Raw genomic sequence first — 11,767 nt, 5'->3', positions numbered from 1 at the left:
CATTCGTTTCGTTGCTCTTTTTGTGGCAATCTTCGAGCAAGTAACAGAGAAATAGAGCTGGGAAAATGCATTACCCCAACCTTCCGGCCACGGGGTAGCCACCCTGGTAGCCACCGAGAGCCAAGGGGGAGCGGCCAATGGGAACCGCCGACAGCGAGGTAGCCAGCGTCTGATTGGCGGACTGAGGCCAGTCTGGCGTCAGCTGTTTGGAAGGGTTTGAAACTACAGGCGGTCACCGTCTAATCCTTTAGCGTCTTCCCTGACTTTCTCTTTGGTGTTTGTTGCGTATATGTGCCGTGGAACATTTGAGAGTGAGACGTTGGATATGTGCAAATAAGTGCAAGGAGTGGAAGCCAAAGTTGAAGTATGACTATGCAACGAGCGAAAATAAAGTGCGGCCTTCCATATCTTGCGAAACCATGGAAGGTCTGCAGTTTTATGGCGTGAATTCGAAGAGGCATCATCAATTGGTGCACAGAAAAATCCTAATATTTTGACTGCTAGTGTCGGTTGCTGGATCTGGATCTGAATTTGCTTCAGGAGAGGCTCATGCTCATTGTTGTCCAGGAAATCAGGTGAGTGTTTAAGTAAATTATTTGAGAGGAGACATAATGTATCGAATACAATTAAGGTGCCTGTCACTTCAACTTAGACATACCTATGTACCTAATTATACCAACCGAAGTTTCCATACCATGTTAAGAACTTAATTTTAGCAACATTATAATTATTTTTGCAGTAGGTGATTATAGGATATCTATGCGTTTTTTTCTACATTTCTACCGCAAGTTCTGCACAATTTTATTTAAACTAATTTATTTCCTACGCATGGTACCGCGCGGAGCAGCGTCTATGTAGAATCCGTCGTCTCCCCTACCAGCAACCATGACAACCGGAGCCGCTGGAGGGAGGCCCAACGGTCAGGGGACGCTGCCGGCGGCTAAAGTCAACATTCCGGGCACTTCCGAGGCGACAGGGACGCGGGTGCGCGTGGGTCGGCGCGCCGGCCCATCCGCCGTGCCAAGGGAGAGCGAATGGTGACCAGCTGACCGCTCCGGACGCTGGGGACCTCCCCGCCGTGTAGAACGTCCACTATGACCGTCTGCCCACAGCAGGACTCTGAGCCGTCCAACACGGCTGTCAACGGAGCAGACGCGGACGGCCGGGTTTCTGGTCCGTCCCAAAATGATCATCTGCCATCTGCGCATAATGGTCGATGACTGCGAAATTGTAACAAATCAACGCTTTCCAGGAATCAAAACAGATTGACATTTTATGTCTGACTAACACACTGCTGACGGAAATCATACAAAAGGACTTTCTAGTTTCTAGCCCGCGCCGGGCCGGCCCGGTGCTCGGCGCCAACCGAGCCGGGCCGGGGGGGGGGGGGGGTAGGCCGTCTGAACACCCCTCGTCTAAACTCGGCTCCTGGGCCACGATACGACGTGGGCGAGGGGGCGGTCGAATGGATCCCCTCGGTTTTTCGCAAATAATTGGCGTAAACAGTGGCCGATTGCGACGAAACTTTCAGTGCCCTCAGGTTAATCAATTCTACATCTACTCTTAAGATTTCATTATCCTGACCCAAATGACCTTTGACCTGTGATCTATTTATCTAGACCATGTTTGACCGGCATCACGATTCGGCGTATGTCGGCTCGCATTAGCCGCGCGCTTGCAGTCCTTTCGTGGTTTCAACTTTCACGCGTACAAACATGTGATATGATGCTGGTCCCATGCATTATGGTGGGTGTCAGCTGTCAAGGTGACCCAGAGGTCAGGTCAGGTCATTAACTTTTGATGACCTCGTTTCACTTTTCGCGAGTTTTACTTGTTTCTAATCTAGTTTTTGGTGCTAATTTCGAATTTAGCAACTATTTGAACATTAACGAGGTAGTTTTGGTGCCTTCGTTACATGCTACGCAGCTGTCAGAGGCCGTTGACACCTACTGCGAATACCTGGCAGGACCGCTATTGGTTGATCTGACCTGACCTGACCTGGCCTAAGTGGATGAAAACATCATTGATATCAAAACTAACAGGATATTCGTGATCAGCAACCCTAAAAAGTAATATTCTCACTCAACGACGCTCTAACAGGTCCCGACTTTACCGTCGTTTGGGTCATTGTTCTGACCCGGAATGTCAACCAATGACCTTGGACCTTAAAAATTAGGTATCATCGGCTTCCTCTTGTCACGGGCAACAAGTTCGTTTATACCGCAAAGCTCTAGCTCGATCAGGGGCCAAACGGCAAGGCGGGATCCAACGGGCCCCCTCCCCCTCCCCTACCTTCGCTGCTGGCAAGACACCAATTCCGGCGAGGGTTGAGTGGCATTCGATAGAACGTCAAAAAGCAAGACGAAACATTTCGGTCATCTTTAGGTCAGGTCAAAGGTCCGGTCACCAGAGGCCATCAAAGGTAAAATGTTGCCTACTTCAACATTCTTCGAAAATCCGGTGCATACCTAACTTGGGAACCAGTAGAGCTACAGCGCTGCGAGAAATCGCATTCGATAACCCTTTTAACGCTCGATCCGTAATGTGTCCTCATAGTTGACCCCACGTCAAGGTTTAGTCTCTAGAGGGCAAAAAGTAAAGAAGCCGTTTTTACGAACTGTTTTTCTTCAATAGCTTCAATAACACAAAGGCCCAGGTAGCCACCTGGTAACAACAGGAGCGTCGTGGGTAGCCACCAGCCCACTTTTATGACCTTTGTCCAAAACTTTGTAAGTAGAGTTGTCAGTAGCTTTCACACCACGCATGACATGAGGTGAATGTCCTCCTAGGCTTGGGGTGGCAATGTCAAAGTTTTAGTGATGCGCGCTCAATCATAACACAATTAATTCTCCATTCCTGCCTTTAGCCTATAATTGTCTGCTAATCTGAGTCGGTAGCATGCCTCGCGATGTACAGTTTGGTTTCGACTGACAAAGGGAACCAGTTTCCCCCAGAATTAGACCGTAGAGTTGTTCACCAAGATTTACTAAATTTTGATCATATGTGACTGCTGTCTATTTCTCCCCCTTTTGACCACCCGCAAATTTGTCCGTCTTCCTACTGAGGTCAGCGTGGGTCAATCGTTGAAAGAAGGGTTCGTCCAGCTGTCTTAACAGATAATTTGTTTCTCTCAGCAGGTCCATATTGGTGCATTGTTCGCGGTGCAGCTGAGGGCCGGTGACCAGCGCTCTCCAATCCGACGGGGACTGGATGGCATTCGTGAGGTCTAACTGCCCACGCCCTTGGCTTTCTCTGGTTTACATTAGCAATTCACACTTTGCCTACTGATTTTTTTGAAGTATCATACCCTACTCGGATGTTTACGATAAATTAAGTGTAATTTCAATGTAATGATTTCTAAATGTTATTTAGATCATTTGAGAATGTGGCCTGCGATTAAAACTATCTTTGATTGATTCCTTCATGTTGGATCTACCCGTTAGCCAATATTCTACGTTAGACCAAGATTTAGTCATCATCCTAAAAAAACGCTGGCGTCAGCCTCTCCCTCTCGCTCTCGCTCACGCTCTCTCTCTCTCTCTCCCTCTATCACTCACTCACTCACGCCCCCATTCACTCATCCACTCCCGCACGCGCCCACTCATCTACTCATTCTCCCCCTGTCCCCGTCTGTCCGTCTCTCCTACGCATGTTCCACGCGTGAGATGGTCGTATAACGTCCACTCGCGGCAGAATGAATAAGCAGAGCTTGGCGTGCCTCGGTCATAGGTGGCGCCACTGTTTCCTTTCGGCCTTCTGGGCGGTCGGGCTGTACCAAAAGAGTTGGGTCTTGTAGGTGGCGCTAGGGGCGCTGCCGTTGGTGCGTCTATTGACCTGAATTGTTTAAGGTCAAGGGTCGTCCGTTTCCGTTTCGTTTGGACTACCATCGCTCAGTTTAAAGAAAAGCTCACAGGTCCAACATCAGCTAATTAGGGTCTGCATCTTGTTCAGTAAGGTGGCCTGGTGACAATCTGACCTGAATAGAACAAATTCTTTATTCTACATGAAGGACATGAGCTGCGGTAATTTCTCGCTTCCCTCCGTAACCAACTCTAGACGTGTGCAAGCAGGGTGACATTTTTGACATAGTCACGTCACATTGAACGGTAACTCGCTTGATGCTTATGATCAATTGTCCCAAATGATGCATCAATTTAACAATCATTTCTACGTTAATCTTTGATATACCTCGACGGGGGAGCTAGCATCAATATCAGTTAGGTACTGATAATGCTAGGAGAGAAAGGGGAATTGATTGACAGGTTACGAACAGCGAAAAATTTATAACGATTGAAATGACAATTCAGATTTGTGTCGGTTATAAAAAACACGAGTCACGAAACGGCTCATTGCTGATTTAATAACGAACCGGAAGGCAATTCAGACTCACAGCGTTCTTGTTCTGGCGCTGAGCTGCCGAAGGAGCAGAATAATGTTTGATGTTAACAACGTTTACTCTCTCCATCCGAATGTAACTGAACACGTTACGACTTCTTGGGCCGCCTTCGTATCAAACCTTATCCAAATGATTAATCTATCCCACGGGTGTGACAATCCTACGCTGACCGTCGATTTATCTCGAAGAGCACTTTGTAAGAATTGAGAATCGATTGATGAGCCTTGGATTAACACTAGACTGATAGTGGATTGAAACGCTGATCTACCGAGACCAGCCAAGTCAGATTGTAGAGCAGCTTATATTGACCTACTAGCAAAAAAAAAAAAAAACGAATTTGTGGTGGTCGCGTCGTGAGGGCGTGATCATTGCGTTTCCGTTGATTCGTGATCAGATCGCCGCGGTGCAGTCCCGGTGAGCCTGTGATGTTATGCCGGCGTAAAGTCGTGTGGTCGACGTGACAACTTAAAGATAATTACGTTAGCGGTCTCTGTGAATCCGAATCAGCAACACATCTGAAGTAACCCTCCCTTCTTTCCCAGACAGATTGTTAAATTTTCACGCTATATTTACAAACGGACGATACAATACTGGTCATTTTCAACCGGTGTGCCACGATCGGTTGTCAGCTCGCCAATGCCAACTTAGCCTTAAATCTAATCCTAACGCCCTAACTGCAGATAACTTAATTACAAACCACCGCGAAGTGAACCGTCATGACGTCATCTGACATAGTTTGACGCGTCAATAGTGACCAGCGCCCCAAAAATGACACCATCTGACCTGGTCCCTTCCCCTCTCCTACATTGAATCCCACACCTCACTGCGGCCGGGCCGCGAGCGCAAATGACCGACACTAGTGCTAGCACCAATACAAGTGTAAGATGAGCCATTAGCGCGCACTAACTATTACTGGCCCGCCCCGGCTGTCCCTCTAACCCCTCTGTCTATCCCATAGACAAGGCCGGACCAGTCAGGCCCATTAGCCGGCCTGCCCACCCTTACAAACAGACGCACCCCTGCCGCGCCGCTCGGTCGGGAGCGGAATGTAGCGACCATCTCCCCTCCCCTTCCCGGCCGAGTAACACTCCCACAATGTTAAATCCATTACCCTCTAATGGTGGCTCAGGTTAGACCTCAGGGAGTGGCATTTCTAATCCAGATCAGAGACATCCGATGGGTAAATGGGAGGTGAATTGTCCATGGCGGGGAGGCAGTCTCGATGAGGTGGACAGATGACTCACTTGACAGTGTGTTGATGGCTGACACGTCGAGTCTCCGTCGCGGCAGCAGAGTCCCTCCGCTCCGGCAGGGGTGGGGTCGGCCAGCCTCAGACTGAGACGTGCCGGCCGACCCGCCGTCCAGATGAGCTCTCCTCCTCGTGGTCTGTCACCCGTGGTCTGATACCGTGGTCTGTCCTCCTCTCTCCTTCTGCATTGAGTTTTGTTCGCCTGTGGTTTCCGGGCCGGAGGTTCCGGGCGTCGCCGGGCCTCGCTGACCGGGGCAGAAAATTGGCGACATCCCGTCTCGCATCCGGAGTCGAGACTGTCACCCTCCTCCCTCCATTCCGCCGGAACGTGACGTCATCCTCACTTGCACGGCACATCCGTCTCAGCTGTCTCCTGCCGGATGACGTTTTCACACTCGATTTTCGCCGGATGTCAGTCCCTGCCTGTGCCGGACGCGGCGCCGTGTTAGCCTGGCCTCAACCCTTCGCTCCGGTTTCCGTTCGAAAATTTCGGCAGGACGTGCGGTGCCAGGGTGTCGGGAGGCTGGTCCAGCACCGGGGGCAGGTGTTTCCGACTGCCGCGTTTGTCGGCGGCAGCTGCGCCGGCCCGGATGGATGTGTTGGAACTCCACCCTTCGGCGAGCCTTTGATCTTCGCTTAATGGTGACCGGCCGACGGGTCGGGGGATCGTATGGTCGACTCCCTCCCCACGCCGGCTCAGCGCCGCGGCAGACAGTGCGATCGTCCTTACGTATAGAGTGTGAGAGATGTCCTTTTTGATGTACGGAAAAAATGTTACAGCTTCCAGCTGTTACATATATATATATATATATATATATATATATATATATATATATATATATATATATATATATATATATATATATATATATATATATATATATATATATATATATGTTGCGGGCCAAGTGCGAAGGCTAGTCCATTCGCGAATGGCCTAGTCCAAGTGCGATAACGCACTTGGACTAGGCCGTTTGCGAATGGACTAGTCCATGTGCGTTATTGCAGTTGGCCTAGGCCGTTTGCGAATGGACGGGCGTTTATGCTCCCAGTCCAAGTGCGAAGTCAGGCCAAGTGCGAAATATCCAGCAAAGTGACGTCAACTTGGCAAGTCAACTTGGCATGTGCAAAGTCCCGTGTGAAATGATGCGTGCAAAAGCGTGAAAGCGATGCGTGAAAAAAGCCGCACCGTCCCGGTACACCACACCAGAGCAGAATGAATCGAGCGCCACAAACTCGACCAAGGTCAGGTCGGGTCATCAGCGGGGAGCCCGGAGCACGGTACTAATGGTCTCCGCACACCACGCGACTCTCCGCTGTTCGAAGGTCACGGGGATATTTGACCTCCCCAGATCCAGATCGGTGGCCGAAGCCTGGCCAGCGGCAACACGTTGCTATAATTTCCGCGTTGTGCAGGGTTCAGCGGAAAGTCGCATCCCGAATGGACCAGGTGTGTGGAGACCTTAACCCAGAGTTGCGCCAGCTCGCAGATCTGCTCCGGAGAACAAACTAAACATATAGACGCAGTGGCGTCGCCACGGATTTTCGACTAGGGGATCTGGTCGGACGGTCAGTCAAAGTAATTCCCACCAAATGCTGAAAACTCCTCGGATTTAGACAATTTTATTTTGAGAATGCACCAAAATCGTTTTTAAAATATTTTATTTTATTCTTGATCGATTTTCGTGGCCAAAAGTGTGTGTGTGTGTGGGGGGGGGGGGGGGGGGGAGCGGGGGGGGGGGGGCGTCGAACCGGCATATTTTCAAGAATGTGTGTGTGTGGGGGGGGGGGGGGGTCCGGACCCCTCCGACCCCCCCCGTCGGCGACGCCCCTGCATCGACCAGCGGTCCCCCATTCATTCGGAATCGTACCCCAATCCGAGGATCCATGCTTCCGGCGGCTAAGTGCAACACCACAAACCCGTCCGTTCGCAAACGGCCTAGGCCATTCGCGAATGGCCGGCCATTCGCAAACGGACTAGTCCGTTTGCAAACGGACCGCCATTCGCGAATGGCCTAGTCCATTCGCGAATGGACTAGTCCGTTCGCAAACGGACTAGCCTTCGCACTTGGCCCGTAACATATATACCTATAAAGGTACCTATATATAGGTACCTATATACCTATATATACCTATATATAGGTACCTATATACCTATATAGGTATATATAGGTACCTATATATACCTATATAGGTACCTATATATAGGTACCTATATACCTATATACATATAGGTATATATATATGTATATATATATATATATATATATATATATATATATATATATATATATATATACCTATATATATATCTGTATATTTCGGAAGCAGATTGTTTTTGATGCATTGATCATTGAATAAAACTGCGGCTTCAGCCGCATACCTATATGCCAGCTTTCAGGGCCATGTCCTTTAGTGGGTGCCTACTAGGCAATGCATATCCGTGTGCCAGTTGGGTGCAGCTGCACGTGCGCACGTGCAGGGGTCGATTCCAGATCTCCAGAACGGCTGAACCGATTGCGCTGAAATTTGGTATATGGTTAGGGACCGGTTAGTAGGGTGTCGTGCAAGATTCACTTGGGACCCATTTTGCACATGCGCACGTACAGGGTGCCGCTTCCAGATCTCGAGAACGGCTGGGCCGATTGGGCTCAAATTTTGGCACACTACTAATGACCGGCTAATAGGGTGCAGTGCAGTGCACCAGTCAGCTGAAGACACGCCCAAAAAAGTTGTGGTCTAACATTGCACGTGCGACCTGTTGTTGACACGTGACGTGTTGTTGACAACACGTGCACATGTTGAGAACAAGTCGCACTGACTTCAATGAGACGCCTGTAATTGTATGTGAATTGTGAATTGTGCATTTCGTGTGTATTTATTCTGCGTGTTTGGAAGTGGCATATCTTATTACGCGAATGCTCTAGCCGTCACGCGCTTTGTTTATTTTTCGTCAAAAATGAAGGGAAATCCAAAGATGTCATGTTGTGATAATCGGTTCAATTAGCGCTGACTCGTATCGTATCGATCTCTTTTATTTGCTTCATCATCAAATATATAATTTTCATTTCATTATATTATTTCGAGTTCATACACTAAAACGACGGTCCTCCGGTGATACGTTCAAAACACATGCCTATATGATGTTCGGGACTCAATTTTCGCCGAAAACCTTACCAACCGATGAGAGCGATATGCCACTTCACCGTAAAAATTTGCTGAGCTATGTCAAAATGGAATTCTATTTCATGTCATAACAAATGCGCCATCGTCCGCAATGGTCCGTTCCCGCCACACTTCAAATAAGTTCATATTTTCTTCAAGATTAACGTCCAAACTGGTTACTGAAGGCGTTCTGGTTGCTGAACTGGTTGCTTCCGAGGAACCCGGAGCTCTGTCCCAGTTGGCTGTTGGCACCGCTGATTGAAGATCCCAGACCAAACGCCTGACCCTGTAACAATAAGTAGTTCATTGGCATGTGCTATCTACGCATATCCATATCGCTCTTGAGTCGTATAGAAACAATTACCCTGCACTGTACCACTGCTGTTTTTGTCGCTATAGCACCTGACAAGCCTGTATGGTTATTTGCGCATGATAGACGCCTGGTTAGGTATCAAATAATGATTATACATCTGCGATAGGAGACACGACAAAGCTATAATATATTGATAATCGGCCACAATAAGCATGATCAGCGACGCTTTTTTTTACTCACCCCAGCGCTAGCACCGCCACTCTGAATACCGGATTGGCCCAGGAATCCGGAAGTCTGTCCCTGAGTGCCGAATGAGTTAGCTCCACCATTGGCACCGCCAAATCCAAATCCAAGTTGCGGCTTGGCAGCGACGGCCACCAGCAGGCAGGCGAGAACGACGGCGGTCTTCATATTTGGAGTCTGAAAATGAAAAGATGTTTTAGCGACGCTTCTATTATTTTATATGTGTCATGACATTGAACAAGCTACATATCTTTTACAATATTTTTATTTCTCTTGAAAAAGTCCGGTTTTGAAGTTTCACTTGAATGCTTTTTATCGACGTTGTATTATTCAAGAACTGAATTTTTAAGTCCCATAAAAACGACGGCACCTAAGAGCATAGACATTGCTTCTCCTTTAAAGCCTTGCGACAGACAAATGGTTTTAATCAAACCTCTGTCTCAAATTCACATCTAACATAAGAAAAATCCCAACTCCACGTCTTAGGTAATTGCACAACAGCCGCTACTCTCCAAGCATAGTAACGGTCACAGCACTCAGTTTTGTCAGCTTTCACATTTGGGCATTTGGATAATGTTGCATCGGATCATTTTCTATGATCGATATCTGGTACTATATATATTTTATGACATTGACAATACATCTATCTTATCCCGCGCCCTAATGGGGGGGGGCATTTTAGCTCCTGTGGTTTTTCTTGAATAGCGAAGAAAAGGGTGGCGCGCAGTGCCGCCAAAGTTGCAGTACCTTCCCGAGCATCAAATTGACACATTCACACAAAATTTCAAGTCACAGGTCACCTTAAGTCAGAAGCTATTGAGGTCAAACTGAGGTCATGTTCGAACAAAAATGATCAAAAAACATGACATCTTGAAACGCTCACAAAACCTACAGCTAACAAGCAATTTCAAAGTTCTTTATGTGGCCGTGTAAAGAACAAACGGCGCTACAAAACTGCAATCTCGTATTTTCAAAATTTTGGGATTTTTACCCCCAAAAATATTTTTTTAAAAGAAAAAACTCAAATATTTTCATTTTTTTTAATTACGAAAAACGGGATATGTGATAATCCCTGCGCTCTTCTATCTTTAAACCAAATTTATTTCAATACTTCCCTTTTTGGCCAAGTTATAGCGAAAAAATGTTCAAAGTTGATGACGGCAATTTTTTAAACTCAATTTTTAGCCATTCTAGACCACATAGCGCAAAACAAAGACCACCATTAGACTCCCCGTGACGAGCTGCATTGAATCGATACCCATTTTAAGCAAAAATATCAACTTTGAAATGTGACCTAATTTGACGTGACCTTGACCTGACCTTGACCAAAACATAACCTAAACTGGCCCCAAAGGCTGCCTGACCAACATAATTGCATTTTTCATTTAAAATGGATCATAAAATTTGCATCGATATTTTCATATTTTGACCCTCAGTGACCTGACCTCTGTGACCTGACCTGGTACCAGTGACCTCAGATAGCAAAATATGTGTTTTATGGACAATTCCCCATCGATGATTTTCAATGACATGCATTTTACTCGATTTTTCAACGCATTTCTTGAAATGCCTGTAAACGGTGAAAATTCGACATTTGACCTGACCTGGGATGTCATCGGTTAGACCGAAGTCAATGAAATTGGGACACATGGTAATTCCCCGTTGGGGCTATCCAACGCCGTTTGCCGCCTGTCGCTATGTTGCGTGGTTCTCGAGATCTTAGGGGGGAGCTAAAATGCCACCCCCCCCCCCCCATCAGACCGCGTTGCTCGGCAGACCCCATCTGGGTGCGGGTTAAACAGTATAAGAAGAAAAGTAGTGACTAGTGAAGTCTTAAGAGGCGTTTCGGTCTCAGCCCGAAAATTGACAGGTAATTTATATAAATGCGACAACCTATATGCATAATAAGAAATGAATTGTTAGTTGTGCTCCTACCTATACTCTGTTCCGTTTCAAGCTTGCAGCCGAAGCGCCCTGCTGAAAGCAGTGCGTGATTTCTTTATATACAGCTCTTATACATTTTAAGACGCAAATTCTTGAGCGGAGGAGCGATCTGCCGAAGAAACTCCGACTGCAAGCTTGATATGGAACAGACTATAGCAGGTTCACTCCACTACACCAACCTGCGTGAGGAGCTGCCCAGTCCCAGGTGAACACTGCAGAGTCGGAGGAAGGCGAGTGATAGCAGTCACTTGCTGCCTCGCTTTATATAGCAGAAACCGCCGGGATTGTCCAAAACCTGTCTTATAATTCCGGGTAGGACGCTAGCGTGACTTTTAAGCTTTTAAGCTCGAGTCTCGAACACCATAAAGGCACGCACATGCAATGTTAGACCACAACTTTTTTATGCGCGTCGTCCACATACAACCGGCAACGTCAATAATCGGGGGAGGGGGGGGGG

General features: G+C 47.6%; 1 protein-coding gene and 1 long non-coding RNA gene across 2 annotated transcripts in view; one reads left to right on the top strand and one right to left on the bottom strand.

Moving 5' to 3' along the window:
* Positions 1-3,134: 3,134 nt before the first annotated feature.
* Positions 3,135-11,767, top strand: part of LOC122364657 (glycine-rich cell wall structural protein 1-like) — a 32,758-nt gene continuing 24,125 nt past the window's right edge. The window contains exon 1 of the mRNA XM_043335264.1: positions 3,135-3,219. The gene's annotated coding sequence lies outside the window, so the exon portion shown is untranslated. The remainder of the gene's footprint in view (positions 3,220-11,767) is intronic.
* LOC122364658 lies at positions 8,706-11,535 on the bottom strand. Its single transcript, XR_006253611.1, has 3 exons — positions 11,490-11,535; positions 9,364-9,543; positions 8,706-9,096 (listed from the first exon to the last, which is right to left on the bottom strand). It is a non-coding gene; the product is annotated as an uncharacterized LOC122364658 (long non-coding RNA).

Source organism: Amphibalanus amphitrite, unplaced genomic scaffold, assembly GCF_019059575.1.
Source record: "Amphibalanus amphitrite isolate SeventyFive unplaced genomic scaffold, NRLGWU_Aamphi_draft 000690F_arrow, whole genome shotgun sequence".
NCBI lineage: Eukaryota > Metazoa > Arthropoda > Thecostraca > Balanomorpha > Balanidae > Amphibalanus > Amphibalanus amphitrite.
Note: the sequence above shows the minus strand (reverse complement) of the source record. Positions and strands in the feature narration are given on the sequence as shown.